The sequence below is a fragment of the Zootoca vivipara genome, chromosome 9, assembly GCF_965207765.1.
Source record: "Zootoca vivipara chromosome 9, rZooViv2.hap1.1, whole genome shotgun sequence".
In the NCBI taxonomy this organism is placed as follows: domain Eukaryota; kingdom Metazoa; phylum Chordata; class Lepidosauria; order Squamata; family Lacertidae; genus Zootoca; species Zootoca vivipara.
The window spans coordinates 44168324-44185142 of NC_142592.1; the positions used below are offsets into that span (position 1 = coordinate 44168324).

A 16819-nucleotide genomic window follows, 5' to 3' on the forward strand; every position below is an offset into this window, starting at 1 on the left:
TCGAATCAGGGGTGCCAACTTGAATAAAATATGGGGGGGGGACAAGTAGGCCCCGGCCCCGCCCAGCATAATTAATTGCATGACGTGATGTGTGCGCAACATTTGAATGGCAATGTCCATCAACTGGGGGGGGGGGCGCTGGACCCACCTCAAATATTTTTGGGCCCCCTCAAGACACCTCGACCCCTAGGAGTCGGCTCCTATGCATGGGATGCACCAGTAAGCATAGATAAACAACAGCCCAGGAGCAAATCAGGATGAATGTGTAACCAGCCCACAATCAAATCAGAACAAATGCTCAAAGAAGGCCAGGCAACTTCTGTGTAAGCTTTGGGCAAGCAAATCAGAATGCATGCTCAATAAGCCTTACACCGCAGACCTTCAGCTGTGCAGCACACAGTAAACTTTTGTCTTGTCTCCTCTCCTCCCCACCTTTCCATCCTTTACAGTTGCGTCTATATTGGCCATGCTGGCTGGGGCTGATGGGAGCTGGGCTCCACCACCTCTGGAGGGCCACAAGTTCTCCATCCTTACTATAGTGAGTCTAGTTACTTCCAGAACAGATTGCCATAATGAGCTCCAGGTGGGACTGCCCTTTGGTTCAGAATGCAGCTACCAGGTTTCGGCCTGGAGTCAGTAGATGAGATAATACTACAACTATTCTCTTCTAGCAAAACTGGTTAGCAAGTTGTTTCTGGACTCGGTTCAAACCAAACACAGATCTTTGCTATCTTGTCCTTGATTCTTTTCTAACACTGGCATCCTGTACAGGCATTTTAAGGTAGTTCAGAAAACATACTTTCCGCTGCAGGTCTTATCCTGGAAATATGCAAATCCTACCTGGTACGACCGGGTTCCATGTGTGAAAACAGTTTGCTAAGTCTTGAGATAAAAGTTCCCTGGGCAAACACACCCGTGCAGTGACTCCCAGTAAGTACATGGGAGACTCTCGTCTGTAGCAGTTACTGAGTCCTTGATGCAGTAGGGACAGAAGCAGGGGACATTTGGCCAGATGTAGCAACGGGTTGGTGTTTGGGGCAGGTGCTGCAAACCAGTGTCGATAGTCAGAGCCAGCACTGGGTGGGACCATTCACAAAAGCCCTGTAATTTAGGTCAGGCTGTATCGGCAGAGGTGGGGAAACTTTTGCAACCCGAGGGCCACATTTACTTGTGGGCAACCGGAAGGGGGCCACATAACAGTAGTGGGTGTGGCCAGGACACACCCCACACTCCGTCGTTCATCTGCCCATCCATCAAGGCAATCAAGCAAGGAGTTTTAACACAACTCAAGGATATATTCCAGCCCGGTAAGATAGAGGAGGGTGCAGAGGCAGGACAGTGAGGGGTGTGGCTTGTAGGCCCCTCTGAGCCTGAGAGTCCCTATCATCAATGCTATAACAAGATAATTATTTCTCAGACAAGTGGGGATTAAAGGAGGGGGGGGGATTCGTGTATGTGCTGCACTAACTTCCTCAAAGTTACATAATGACATGCTGTTTAAATGCAGAATGCAGGCAGATAGGATGATAACACAGGCCTGAGGACCCAGGAAACATTCTTTGGCATCCCTGATGCTGCCCTCCACTGGGCTCATGGTTGACTGGGAAGATCTAACAGCTGGGAGAGCTCAATCTTAATCTCGGGGTCGTGGATGTCTGGGGGACTCAATACAGGGACCCTCCCCCAGTCATCCTGACCAGCACTTCGCCCAGTGACAATGCAAGCAGCGGGTCAGGAGGAGGGAATGAGGAATGGAGCGGAATGGAGAAGGGGCTCCAAGACGTATCAGAGCCTCAGCACCGACCCAGCTGGCCAGAGGAGGAAGGACAGCGCAGCAAGCTGTCGGAGCCTCTGCAACGCTCCAGCCAAAGGATGGGAGAAGGAACGCAGCCCCTTCTGGCGCCCACGTTGGGTCATGCACCCAGACATAGGGCAAGGGGGCGGCGTTTTGGGGTTCCCAGACTATTATGCTGGTGCAAAAACAGATAAGCGCCATTGCCGGGTTCTGAATCAGACTAGGCAGTCATGTTTTCTGATGTCTCTGCACTGTAAATAGTATGCACAATAAAGCTCTTAAAGACAGAGCAGACTGGTGCGTCTTTACTCGAGAGCAGCCGCAACAATCCCCTGACAGTGGGTTTGAGCCCCATGTTGGGCAAAATATTCCTGCATTGCAGGGGGTCTGTGTCCAGGACAGCTGTTTATGAGCTCCATCTGGTACGCAGGCTGAGACCCTACCTGCCCGCAGACTGTCTCACCAGAGTGGTGCATGCTCTAGTTCGCTCTCGCTTGGACTACTGCAATGCACTCTATGTGGGGCTACCATTGAAGGTGACCCGGAAACTACAACTAACCCAGAATGCGGCAGCTAGACTGGTGACTGGGAGCGGCTGCCAAGACCACATAACACTGGTCTTGAAAGACCTTCATTGGCTCCCAGTACGTTTCTGAGCACAGCTCAAAGTGTTGGTGCTGACCTTTAAAGCCCTAAACGGCCTCGGTCCAGTATACCTGAAGGAGCGTCTCCACCCCCATCGCTCTGCCCAGACACTGAGGTCCAGCGCTGAGGCCCTTTTGGCGGTTCCCTCATTGTGAGAAGCCAAGTTGCAGGGAACCAGGCAGAGGGCCTTCTCGGTGGTGACGCCCGCCCTGTGGAACGCCCTCCCAACAGATGTCAAAGAGGAAAACAACTACCAGACTTTTAGAAGACATCTGAAGGCAGCCCTGTTCAGGGAGGCTTTTAATGTTTAATAGATTACTGTGCTTTATTTTTCTGTTGGAAGCCGCCCAGAGTGGCTGGGGAGGCCCAGCCAGATGGGCGGAGTATAAATAATAAATTATTGTGATTGTTGTTGTTGTTGTTGTTGTCTCAAAACATCTGGAGGGCCGAAGTTGAGGAAGCCTGAAGTACAATAGAGGCAGCAGATCTGTGTGAATGAAGAAATTTATTTATTTATTTATTTTAAAATTTTTATTTAAATCACCAACAACCAAACACAAACAGTGAAACCCCCCAGGCGGCCGATACATTAGGTATACATAAACAACAACAATAATAAAAATATTTAAATCAACCATATGGACAATTCTATATATACTAAGCTCCACATTCCACAAGGTTTATTTCACTTTTAACATTTTAATTACCCCAAATTGTTCAAACCTACCCAAATGATTCAATATCTTTTCAAACCAATCCTCCTCTTTCTCATTGACCTTAAACCATTTCATTTTACGCATCTTCACAGTTAGGTATTCTAAAATTATAATATTCAATTTTTCCCTCCATTTGTTCACCCCTAGCTCTTCTGCATTTTTCCAATTACTTGCTCTAACCTGTCTAGCTGCAATTACCATCAATTTTACCCATTTACATTCCTCTTTTGTTTTTAATCCAGTGCTACCCAGGCTAATAAAAAGGTAAAGGGACCCCTGACCAATAAGAACCATTAATTTAGATATTTCCACACTTCTCGCTAATTCTATACCAATCTGTTTCCAAAACTTAATGAAGAAATTTCTAAGAGTGTTGCCATTATAGATTGACACTTGTCAAATCCCTCTTCAACTGGCTGGATGCATCTTCTTGATGCGATGCTCATCCTCATCAAATGTTTTGTGTGATTATTGTCTAAAATGACAGCTGGATCTGGGCACTGCCACCTGCATCCTCAGAGCTACCCAGCGAGCATCATGACTGTGCAGGGGTTTAGCCCTCCATCTCTTACATCTTTACAGTTCTGGAAATGTAATTCAGCACTCTTACCTCTATCCTAAGGGATGCAGGTGGTGCTGTGGTCTAAACCACAGAGCCTAGGGCTTGCCGATCAGAAGGTCGGTGGTTCAAATCCCTGTGATGGGGTGAGCTTCCGTGGTTCGGTCCCAGCTCCTGCCCACCTAGCAGTTTGAAAGCACATCAAGTGCAAGTACATAAATACAGTAGGTACCACTCCAGTGGGAAGGTAAACGGTGTTTCCGTGTGCTGCTCTGGTTCGCCAGAAGCGGCTTAGTCATGCTGGCCACATGACCCAGAAGCTGTCTCTGGACAAACGCCGGCTCCCTCAGCCTATAGAACGAGATGAGCGCCGCAACCCCAGAGTCGTCCGCGACTGGACCTAATGGTCAGGGGTACCTTTACCTTTTACCTCTATCCTATATTGTCAGGCCAGTTGATACCATGAGCCCCAGGGGCATTGCTTGGCACTTAAAGGGTTTGGAGCACATGCTCCTGGTACAAATTGACATAACATTTGCATCTTATAATGTACACGTATATGTCCCTCTGGGCAAATTGAGAAGATGGATAGCTGGGGGTGTCTCACCCCCAGCACTCACTGTTCACTGCCACCAGCTTCCCCTGCCCTTTAAGCAAAATGGTAAAGGTTTCTAAAAGCGAGGCAGGAGCGGAAATTCAGGGCTCGACACAAAAGGCCAGAGGCTCAGCTACCCCCACTTCACCACCCAGCAATGCCCCCAGTGAACTCACTTTCAGCCTTCGTTTCTTAAATTCAACATTTCTACAATAACTTACCAGATACATGGCTGGTGTTTCAGACTAACGGCAACAGCAGCATTTAAAAGGTGGTTTTCCATGCTCGATAAAGCATGCTTCTTTTCGCCCTTGCTTGATGTGGCATCTGTCAAATGTTGGAGGGTTCGGATTCCTGTGAAACAGGGTTAACAATTACTTACCCCACAGCCGGGCTTCTGAGGCCAGACTTGCTAGACCAATTTATTATTAACGTGCAGGAGTGCTGCATTCTTTCGGCCTTGGCGGATGGGGTGGGGCTTTCTGCCAAACCTACAGATCTGGGTGCACCAGGGCGTGATGTTTGAGCAAGTCCTGGCTAAAAGCAGCTGTCCATTCCCTCTGGCTTCTGAACCCATCCAGCCGCCCATTCATCCAGGGTAGTACCTTGAGGGTGCCATACAACCCATCCCCTGTCACAGAACGTTATTTCACTCTGTCTTTTTTGCCCCAGCTGGCATTGCTCAGCAGAAGTTTTAACTTTAGCCAGATGAGTATGTCCACCCCTTCGCTGGAAGATCATGGGATATCCTCCCCGCCCCCAAACTCTCTCATTGTCGTGGGGTGGGGGGGAGTTGATTCCAAAGAAGCTGTAATCATCCCTGCTTGGGAATGCAGAACAAATCTCTTCCAGATTGGGGTCTGGTGGGGGTGCAGTCACAAGACTCTCAGCTGGAAGGGGCTGCAAGCCCTTTCCATCCCCCCCCTTTTTCTCCCCCCACTAGCTCTCAGCATCTCTGTACTCCAGGGCAGCAAAGGCTCGCTAACTTTTCCAATAAAATGGATGGAACGCTCCCTTGTGGTCCTGCAGTCAGACCACCCGGGGTTGTGATTCCATCCTTATCTTCTTAAATATGAAGGTTTCCTATTTAGGCATGCTTAAATAGTGGACCACCATGGATCAGGCCACTGCGCTGCCAACACTGGGGCAGAGAAGTCACAAAGGGAGCAAGGTTACTCTTATCACTCCTCTGTTAGGTCAGGCATCCCCAGCCTGAACTCCACCGGTTGTTCTAGCCTACAGCTCCCATCAGACTTGTTGGGCAAAATAGTTGTAGGCTACAGGTTTGGGGAAGACTGCGTGGAGACACTGCAGGACATAGTTTTTCTGTTCAAATGGATGGTGCGTGAAACTTTGCATCTTCCTTGAGCCCAGATTATGGAGGAGAGGGAAAAAGTATAACTGCACAGGCCAGAAAGATTGTTTGTCTTGCTTGCAATATTTCTTCAGCGTCTGTACAAAAATGTGAATAAAACTAATTCGCACAACATATAAATGCATTTTAAAAGTAATAAATAAACATAGCAGCAGAAAACTAGGAGATAAGAGGCAAATACCAAAACTTGGCCGGGGGGGGGGGGGAATTAGTAACAGAATACGACAAAATTCCAAGCATCCTCCAAAATCAAAAATGACTGAGCAAACAGGAAGCTGTTTTAAATTAATGCTGTAACCTGCCCTGGGACTGTAGGGCAGGGGTGTACCTAGGTTGGCCCCCACCAAGGGCCCAGGCCTGGGGGTGCACACACACAAAGAAAGATGGAGAGCTGGTGATTGCCAAGGGCACAAGGGGTGGCAGGGAAAGGGTTTATGTCATGAACTGGCAGGACAATGGAGAGGGGAAAGGAGGAAGAGGATTCCAGCAAGGGGTGTAGCCAGGACAAGGACACACCGGGCAAGCTGGGGGTGGGGAAGGAGAGGTTGGTGTAAGAAGAACTCAGAGGGTGGCGAGGGGATGGGGGTCAATGCACAGGAACCAGAGCGGCAGGACCCATCACGAGAGCCAGGGGGGCTCCTGTCTCCATGAACATGGCGGGCTCTGGGGCGTAGGGAGTAGCAGGGGGATGCTCTAGGTCTAGAGGCTGAGGCAGGCAAAAGGCATGTGATTCCTCAGCAGGAGGAGGCTTGGAACAGGTGAGGGTTGGCTCAGATACTGCAATCAGCATGCAGGGTACAAAAGGGAAGCAGAGCTGAGGGGCTGTGTCTGCTTAACTGCCCAGGTTGATGGGCCTTGACTTGGATGCTCCTGGAGCTCTGCAGGACTGTGCTTTGGTCTGGACTTTGGACATGTGGCTTGACCCTGGACTGGGGACCAGATATATTGACTTGCTGCCAGGTAGGCCAGGGGTCCAGGACACTCTGCTTTAGAGTGAAGGGTGGTTAATTTATACATCAATAAATATACAGTGGTAACTTGGTTCTTGAACGGTGTGGTTGTTGAACAAATCAGCTCCTGATCACCAAAAACCCAGATGTGTTCGGTTTTCGAACTTTGTTTGGAAGTCAAATGTCTTCCGTGGTTTCCGATTGGCTGCAGGAAGCTCCTGCAGCCAATTGCAAGCCACACCTTGGTTTTCGAATGGTTTCGGGAGTTGAACGGACTTCCGGAATGGATTAAGTTTGAGAACCAAGGTACCACTGTATAATGATGATAAATATCAGGGGTGGGGAAACTTTTTCAGCCTCAGGGCCACATTCTTTTCTGGTTGGTCTTCCAGGGGCCAGTAATGGATGCAGTCACAGACTGAAGGGGGCTGAGGAATACCATACCATACCCTCCAACATTTTCCCGATGAAAATAGGGACGTCCCATCCCATAATGATAATTTTACTATTTATACCACACACATCTTACTGGGTTGCCCTATCCACTCCGGGCACCTTCCAACATATATAAAAACATAATAAAACATTAAACGTTTTTTCAAAAGCCCTTCGCTTTACGAGGTTGCCTTCAGGCGGTTTGGGGGTCGGATAACTCCACACCCTCCAACATTTCTCCAATGATAATAGGGATGTCCTAAGGAAAAGCGGGACATTCCGGGTTCAAATCAGAAACCGGGTTGGCTTTTCTAATTCAAGGATGTCCCTGTAAAATAGGGACACTTGGGGAGTCTGGAATACACGTACATTTTACCTTTCAACTGTAGGCTAATTTCAACACATACACACAGTCCTCTATTCACCATACAGGAAAGCAGGAATAATCCTATCCACAAAACCCTACATTTATAGCAATTGCTTCACTCAAAGAATCCTGGGAACTGCAGTTTACTTCTCACAGAGCTATAATTCCCAGGGCTCTTAAGAAAGTACAGGCCCCATAATTCGGGAGGTGGGGGGAGGGGGAGGGAACGTTGCTTTTGGCAATATCAGTAATGTGTTTTGGCACAAGAGATGTTTAAGTGTTTGCGTTTGTAATTCTTATGTTACGTTTTGAATAGAAGTGCTTGTTGTAAACTGCATCGAGGGCCCCAGCTGAGCCATAAGGAGGGGTCATAAATCTGGGAAATAAATAGAGAGACATAAATATAAATGCAAATCCAGCTTCCAGAAAGACTCCGTAGTATGGGAGATGTCACATTAAAATAGCAAAAGAAATAGAAAAGAGGGACTGGCAAGGCAATCCTGCACATGTCTACTCAAAAGTAAGATCCAGGCAAGTGTGCTTAAATTGCAATCCTAAACATAAAAGGTAAAGGTAAAGGGACCCCTGACCATTAAGTCCAGTCGTGAACGGCTCTGGGGTTGCGGCGCTCATCTCGCTCTATTGGCCGAGGGAGCCGGCGTACAGCTTCCAGGTCATGTGGCCAGCATGACTAAGCCACTTCTGGCAAACCAGAGTAGTGCACTGAAGCACCGTTTACCTTCCTGCTGGAGCGGTACCTATTTAGCTACTTGCACTTTTGATGTACTTTCAAACTGCTAGGTGGGCAGGAGCTGGGACTGAGCAACGGGAGCTCACCCCGTTGCGGGGATTCGAACCGCCGATCTTCTGATCGGCAAGCCCTAGGCTCTGTGGTTTAACCCACAGCGCCACCCGCATCCCACTAATCCTAAACATACTTAATACTTATTTATTTATTAATGCTTTCTGACATTTTAATCCCAGCTTTCTTCAGTCATGGCATGGCTTACGTGTGGCTCCCAAATGGCGCTCCTTTCAGAAGGACTCACTTCTGAGTGAACATGCATAGGATTGTGCTGTTTAGGCTTGTACAGGGGTGGGGGACCTGTGGCTCTCCTGATGTTGTTGGAGTCAGGCCCCCATCACACTGAGCTAGCATGGCTAATGGCCAGGGATGGTGGGAACTGTGTTCCAAAAACACCAAGAAGGCTGTAGGTTCCCCATCTCTGCCCTACAGCATAATGAAATGTGGGATGCCCCTAGGATGCCCCTTTTGGACATTTGAAGTATTCACATGCTGCCTATAAGAATATGTGGCATTTAGGCACATAAAGGTACCTCAAGGACTGTCTCTCCCCTCCCCCAATGAACCCACTCAAGCCCTGCGGCCACCATCTGAGGCCCTTCTTCGAGTGCCCATTCCACGGGTGGTTTGGAGGGTGGCAACATGAGAACAGTCCTTTTCAATGATGGCCTGGTGCCATTTTCATGCCGTTTTAGGTAACGGCGTTTCTCTTTTCTGGGTGTTTGGGTCCTAACATGAAGGGCGCCATTGTGGCCTCTTTTAGTTGGGCAGTAACTGTAGCCCTGCAGCTAAGCCACGGCTGTGTTTTCAGCCCTTAATTTGTGTCGCTGTGTTTTTAAGTTTGTATCGCTGGTTTTAATTGCTTTCAATGTATGTCACCTTGAGTTACTTTGTCGGAAAAGCAACTAACGCAAGTTCGCAATAATAATAACTCCTTAGCAAATTGCTCCTGTTTGATGAAGCTCTATTTGCCATTGGAAAGGTTTTAAACAGTCTTTTTATTATGCATAAAAACCGCACTAAGAGGAGGAAGAGTTGATTGAGTGTGGCGGGGGGAGAGGAATGATGCTGAGGGTTGAGGTGGTGGGTGGGAGGGTGTCTACTCTTGCAGAGGTGAAACAAGTATCCTGTTTCTGCCCAGAGTCCACTCCTGGCTCATGTTTCCTCATTAACTGGGAGCACTGCTCAGTTGCAGGCAGTGCCGGATTATGTATAGGCTTTAGTAGGCTGAAGCCTAGGGCGTCTAAATCTAGGGGGCCTCACCAGCCAGCCCTCTCCCCAGCAGGCAGTCTCCCCTCTCCCAAAATTGCAAACCCAAGACTTCATGTGACAGCAGGGCAACTCGGGCCTCTAAATCTAGGGGGCCTCACCAGCCCATGAGCCACCCCCAAACTGAGCCGCCCGCTCAGCGAGTCCGCGTGCACTGCGATAAACCGGCGCAGCGTGGGGACTCTCTTCCGTGGCTCCGGAAATCGCTTCTGCGCATGCCTAGATGCCAGAAATTGCATCTGCACATGTCCACAGCGCTGAAAATTGCAAAAGCAATTCTCTGCGCAGAAGCGATTTTCTGCATCTGGGCATGTGCAGAAGTGATTTCCGGCGTTGTGCTGCACCAGTCCGGCCTACGGAGGATCTCCGTGGGAGTGATCCAGCCCATGCCTGATAAGCTTTGCCGACCCCTGATCTAGTCCACCCCCTGCAATGCAGGGATATGCAGATGTCCCATGTGGGGATCAAACCTGCAGCCTTGGCCTTATCAGCACCACACTTTAGCGAACTGAGCTGTATTTGTTTACAGTGGTACCTCTAGTTGCAGACTTAATCCGTTTCAGGGTGCCGTTCGCACCCAAAAAGTCCGCAACTAGAGCGCCTCTTCTGCGCATGTGCGTGACGTGATTGAGCGCTTCTGCGTGTGTGAAGTGCGCTGGTTGCTTCTGCGCATGCGCGAAGGTTGTTTCTGGGCATGCGCGGGCGGCAAACCCAGAAGTAAACACTTCCGGGTTTGCCACGTTCGTAAGCTGAAAGTCCGTAAGAAGAGTGGATCACAACAAGAGATATGACTGTATTTTAAATAAAGCGTTTTTTTATATAAGTTTGCTGTCCTGCCCCTGCTTTCTAATATTTAACCATTCCTTCTTTCTCTCTCTCTGTCTTCCTCTGCCTCTATTTTTCCCCAGCTCTCAGCATAGATTTTCAATGCAGCTGTTCAGATTACACTTTACAGAAGTCACAAACACAAACACACTTCAGCTTGTTGAACATAAAGCATGGAGAAGTGAGAACAAATGGACCCCAAAGTGCCTATCGGCTTATATTTTATCTACTGCTACCATCAAGTCTCCTGCAAGAGGGGAAGCAGATACTTGAAATGCCAGCCCTCCAAGGGCCTATGAAAACGATCTAGAGAATTAAAGGGGATTTGGGGGGAAAGTAGGTGGGATCCTATCCCAAGTGTCTGAAATTCCACTGACATTTCTATAGCCCTTCCAGCTGTTCAGACTCACTTTTAGTTCCTCTGTTTTACGGTGATCTGACTGCAATTTATTCTCTCCCTCCCCTCTTTAACTCTTCCTTTCCTTCTGAGATAATCCTAGGGTAAAACAGTTTCATCAAATGAAGAGAGATGGGACAACACCTCTTCCTGTTCCTTATCACATTTGTGACTCACCTTTCCTCCAAGGAGTTCATTTAGATGTTCAGAGCAGGGGTTTAGTTTCACAACAACCTTGCAAAGTTGGACAGGCTGACAGCTAGCGACTTGACCAAGATTCATGTGAGCCTCAATGTGACTCATGCTGCAGTGACTCAACATGGCTCATGATGCAACTTAACAAATTAAAGGCCAAACTCGATGTTTTAAGAACATGGTGTTTCTGTGTAGCATTATAGCATCAAAATCTGTGTCTCCACACCCATGATTTACATTACAGATATTGTTGGACTGCAGCTCCAGTTATCCCTGGCCTTTTTCCAAGCTGGCATAGGCTGATCATAAAATTGTAGAATTGGAAGGGATCCTGAGGGTCATCTAGTCCAACCCCCTGCAATGCAGGGATCTCAACTAGATAATACATGGCACATGGCCATCCAACCTCTGCAAATTGAGCCCCGTGCTAAATGGTCGCCACCTGTAGTTAAAAAAATATCTGAACTGCATGTGAAAGCATTTCTCATAATTACCAAGTGGACCGAATGTGAATTAAGTTCATCTGGGGGTAAACCTCTGAATGATTTCTAGTTCATCTTTAAGTTCATTCTGTTCCATGTGCTTTTTACCGTTTTGACTCTTTGGGCCTTTAAACTTGAAGATCATAGTTCTTGGGGGAAAGAAATAAAACAATTCCCATTCCACTGTGTGTGTATGTTTGGATATTTTCTTAGTCTTCCCCAGTATATTTCTGTGGTTCAGTTTAGCAGCTTGTAACATTCTTAATGCCGGGGGGGGGGGGGGAGTTGCCAAGGATTATTAGGAGGAACTTGAACTGAACTGTGAACTGAACATGAAAAGATTTGTTCCTTAAGGTACAACAGTGAACTGAAATTAGTTCCATTTTGAACTTGAACTAGATCTAGTTCCCTTAAAAAAAAAAACAACTTTCCAAGTTTGTGCTTCTCTATGCATAACATGCGCTCTACTACCATAGTTGTCAACCCCAAGATTTGAAGATAAGGAAAATCCTATTGTGCTGTCAACTCCCAGATATGAAAGTAAGGGCGCTGAATAAGGGAATTTCCCGCAAAAAAAGGGAAAGTTGACATCACTGTCTACTACTTAACAATGGAATCTCCCTGCATTCATATGCTTTGGGATATAAAATAGCAATGTGAGTCACTTGGACCTGGACTGCTGCTCTGAGGAATCTCCTATCACATGTATACTGCCGAAGAAACCATTACACAAGGGAGAGAGCGGGTGAGAGCGGGAGGCCTGGCGAGGCCCCCCAGATTTAAAGGCCCTAGGCTTCAGCCTATACGTATATCCGGCACTGCTCTGCCCAATATATCTGATGTGGAATTTTAAAAAATGTGGTTTGCTTCTATAAAGAAAGCAACCACTGCCACAAGAACAGTTACTCAGCCTGCCTACCAATTATCCTTTTTATTATATTTTTATAAAATTCATTAATCAAGGCATTTAAGCATGTCTTTCCCCGCCCAGAGTTACATATGTAGTGGTTGGCAGCCAGAGTGAGTGAGGGGCTCGTATGATGGCTGGATCGACGACTGACACTTTCATCCCAGGTTTAGATTTAAGCAGAAGATTGCATATTCCTGTACAGTACAGGAGAAGCATCATCTCTTTTAGCTGCGTGTCAAAAATAAACAAGCATGGAGAATGAACGTGGCAGAGGAGGGCAGATGTGAAGAGCACAAGCAAGAGGACGACAAGAGAGACCGAGGGCCGGAGAATTTTGGAGAGCTACTTTATCTTAAGTGCTTTGCCTCTCCACGCCGCTCATGTATTTTTGGCCTGCGGAAGCGGAGAAGTCGGGCAGCTAAAAATAGGCGCTTTTCTGCCCCAAAGTGACTGTCCATAATCCATCTGGGGTTTTTTTGCGTGGGTGCTGGGGGCAGGGTGTGGTGCGGAGGGGAGCAAGCCTGGTCTCCGCCCTGAGCTGTCTGGCTTTGCCTTTGTTTGTGTCCCAGCTCTTGCGAGGACAGGAAAAGGCCTGGAGGCTGCGGAACAATGGCTCATTCTGCTGGAGTCAATGCCTGGTGCTCAGCGATAGGGAAGCGGGCAAGTGGCCAGCCTGCTGGCATTGGGTCTCAACCCCCCCCTCAAGTCTCCAAGTGTATGGAAGGGTGAAAGGAAGAATAGTTATTGATGCCTTGCACAATGCCATCACCCTTTGCAAACCAGACAGCATCCTTTTCTCTTAACTGGCCAGTATGATGTGGAAGGGGAGAGAACAGACTCCTTTGCAAGACAGTGAGAGCCTGTATAGAGGTCAGGATTGACTTCTTATAGAGCTCAGAAAATAGGCATAAGAAGCAACCCTAGAAGACCAGGGTGTGGCTCCTGGGCTAAGAGGTTAGATAAGAGCTAGAGGTGGAAGGGATAGCAGGAAATGAAGTTCATGCACTGATTATAAACATTTGGTGAAAATGCACACGATCTCTCCAGAACTAGAACTCACCAGGACTTCAATCAACCCCCCGCCCCAATTGACAGAGCTCCAACATTAGCACAAGAGATGTAATATTTAAGACAGTGGTGTTTCTGGGCATATGCAGACAGTCTTTCACCTGCCACTGGGTAGCAGCAGCAAACATTTGGGGTGAAGGTGCAGAGCATCTACTGAGGTAGATACATCAATAGTCTGACTCGGCCTACGACAGCTTTCAATTTTCCTATGGTTAGACTCTTGTCTGCTCAGAAGGGTGAGACAATCTCTCATTCCAGTATTCGAGTCCTCGCCTAAGCCTTAACCCAGTTTGTGGGAAAATCTGTTTACAAAGTCTATTTCTTTCATGCCTTTTAAAGAAGGTTTTACTGGAATGTCCCGAGCTTGGTCAACGACCGTTCGGAGCAGAGAGGATTTCTGCCACCCGACATTTATGGTCTTGACAGGATGACTCGCCGGCCAGTGACCACCGCGGAGAGCAGGCAGGGGAGGAGGGAGGGAATGAGGCTTGTTCGACTTTGTGCCGGGGGACCTCTTTCCAACCCTTCGCTCAAGGTCTCCGATGGGTAAGGCCGAATTCCTGCCAGAAAAAACCCCTTGTTTACTCAACTGGGAGCTGACACATTCAAGGTCTTTGCTGAGTCCATTTTCCCACACGCAACTTGTTAGCTGCATTCCTGGGCTGAGGGGGACGCACAGCGGAGTCCAAGAATGTGAGGGGGCTTCTGTCAGGCACCCGGAGGCATTCCATAGCCGTTCTACACCAGACGGCTGACATGGCGGCAGGCATGTGACACTCAGGCAGAGCTGTGTGGGCTGATTTGCAGGAACTCTTGTAGCTGGGGTGAAGCCAACAAATGATACACTGTTATTGGGCAATGGTAACCTCAGTCGTTTTGCTCTATGTTGTGTCATGGGAAGGCCCAGCCTCTACTGCCTCAGTCTTGGCCAAACCATTCCCATGATGCTTTTAAAACTCCCAGTTCTCCTTCCCCACAAGTTTACCCTTTAGGCTAATCTGACCATTTCTCTCTCTCTCTCCATTTCTCATTTCCCCAATCTTAAATTCTGTTCTACATATTTCCACATCAGTTTTTTTCTTTTTTCTTTTTTAAAGTCATCATGAAATTTCACCAGCATTGTAGTGTGAATTTATCCTAACAGGCAAAAGTTCCTTTGCATTTTTTCCTAATATACATTTTTTGACAAAAACAATGCTCCCTAACACAATGCATTTGTTGCATTTCATTTCCGTGAATATATGCGTTTTTGTATGTACTACTTGGTTGGAGAACTACATTGCAAATTTCGAAAAAGTGCAAAATTCAAAGGGCAGCCTGTGTTTCAGTTTGCAAATTGTTTTGGAAAATGCAATTTATCCCCTATCTCTACATGCTGGGCAATGAACATTTTCATGTAGATTCGTGGTTTTCTTAGTCAAATGCAAAGGAGTAGTGGGTCTATTAAATATATATCCTAATCTTATACCTTGTACTCTCCATGAAGTGTTTTTGCACACACTCCTTCCCATTTCACTTTGATGACATAACTTACAGAGATTATTGAGATTTTCCTGCAGTTAGCACTACAGATGAGAAGCTCCTCTTTTATCAAGTCTCTTACTGTTGAGCATTTGTCTTTAATACCAAGTGAGCCTTTGTACAGGTCAAATTGACCTGTGCTTCAGCCAGTCGCTGAAAGCACCGGGGAGCTTTTCCAAAGTAAGTTTACAGAACACATTGCTACGCTTATGTCAACTGCAGTGTCTGATCCAACTTGTGTTACGCAGCAGGGAGCCTTAAACTTGGACTTTCTGAGATGGATTTGCTCACTCATCCACCACCTCTGCATGGTGCCTAGGTCTCAGCAGCACTAGCATTCATTAGGGAAATTATACAAGACCACAGTGCTTTTCCTGCTAGCCCAGAATTCTATGCTCTGACTGGTGGAAGTTCTGCAGAGCCCTCACTGATCTTTTTAAATAGAGATGCTTTTGCATTGGCCTGCCCTCTGGCACAGGTCTCTTGGCACTGGCCCCAGCCTGGCTTGGGCATTCTAAAGATGCCTACCCATCTTGCCCTCCATAGTCTCTGTCAGGGACTGGGCAGAGGAGGAATGGTGGAGACCGCCTCCCCAGCCTGACCCTTCCAGAGAAGAAGAAGACAGTTCAGAATTACAACAGGAGTTTGAGGGAGATCACAGCTCAGAGGCAGATGAGGGGGAAAGCTGGGAAATAATGGGAGAGGAGGAAGAAGAAGCACCAGAGGGGCGACAGCTGATGGACACAGTGTCTTTAGAAAGCATTCCAGACCCCACCTCCCAGAACCTGGTGAGCATTGAAAGTAGGAGAGCGAAGAGCTCAGAGGTAGAGGGCACTTCTCAGCACCTGCAGTGATGAAGCATGAAGGGAGAGAGGGGTGGAGACTCACTCGGGGCATCACCATTCTTCTAAGGCTGCATTTCCAAGCCCCTCTCTGTGAATATTGAATAAAAAGCAGTTGGTAAGAACTTTTCCTTGTCTTATCCGTTCCTGGCAACCTGCCGTGGGGGTTGGATCCTCTGCCGCCTGACAGACTCCGACCCTCGGCTTCTTGTTAAGTTTACTCTGATGACAGCCTACTTCCCCGAGAACCTGTTCACACAAAGACATATATAAGGGACTGACTTTGGTATTTCAAATTTCAATGTCGCACTGTGTGAAGCCCTTCCACCTCTCACCTTCTGTTCTGCTCAATTCACTATGTCATAGTTGTGATGCCCTTCGGTCAGTGCCGGATTTATGTATAGGCTAAGTAGGCTGAAGCCTAGGGCCTCTAAATCTATGGGGCCTCGCTAGCCCGCCCATAGCGGGCAGTCTCCCCTCTCCCAAAATTGCAAACCCAAGACTTCATGTGAGGGCAGGGCAACTTGGTCCTCTAAGTCTAGGGGACCTCACTAGCCTGCCCTCTCCCCAGTGCCGCAGTCTCCCCTCTCCCAAAATTGTAAACCCAAGACTTCATGCAAGGGCAGAGCAAATCAGGCCTCTAAATCTAGGGGGCCTCACCAGCCTGTCCTCTCCCTAGCACTTCCATTGCTGGCCTCCGCTGAAAATGGCTTCTCTATGCAAACCAGGAAGTGACCTCTCCAGATAACAGAATGACTCTTGTTTACTTATCTCTGTGGCTGCGATCTCCTGGGTGACATGGATGCCATTAGGCAGTTGAGTACGCATGCATACTCCATCTGTTTCTCTAGCCTCAAGGACAAGCCCAGGTTCTTAATGCTGGCACCATCACATAGAGTCATAGAACTTTAGAGTTGGAAGGGACCATGAGGGTCATCTAGTCCAACCCCCTGCAATGCAGGAATACTTTACCTAATGTGGGGGTCAAACCCATGACCCTGACATTAAGAGTCTCATGCTCTACCGACTGAGCTTCCCCAGTTGTTTGATGCAGCTGGGAATCAGGAA

The 16819-nt window shown here is 47.8% G+C and overlaps 1 long non-coding RNA gene across 1 annotated transcript; it reads right to left on the reverse strand.

Moving 5' to 3' along the window:
- Window positions 1–2713: 2713 nt before the first annotated feature.
- On the reverse strand, window positions 2714–11012 carry LOC132592733 (uncharacterized). Its single transcript, XR_015945808.1, has 3 exons — window positions 10911–11012; window positions 4532–4664; window positions 2714–2927 (listed from the first exon to the last, which is right to left on the reverse strand). It is a non-coding gene; the product is annotated as an uncharacterized LOC132592733 (long non-coding RNA).
- Window positions 11013–16819: the final 5807 nt, after the last annotated feature.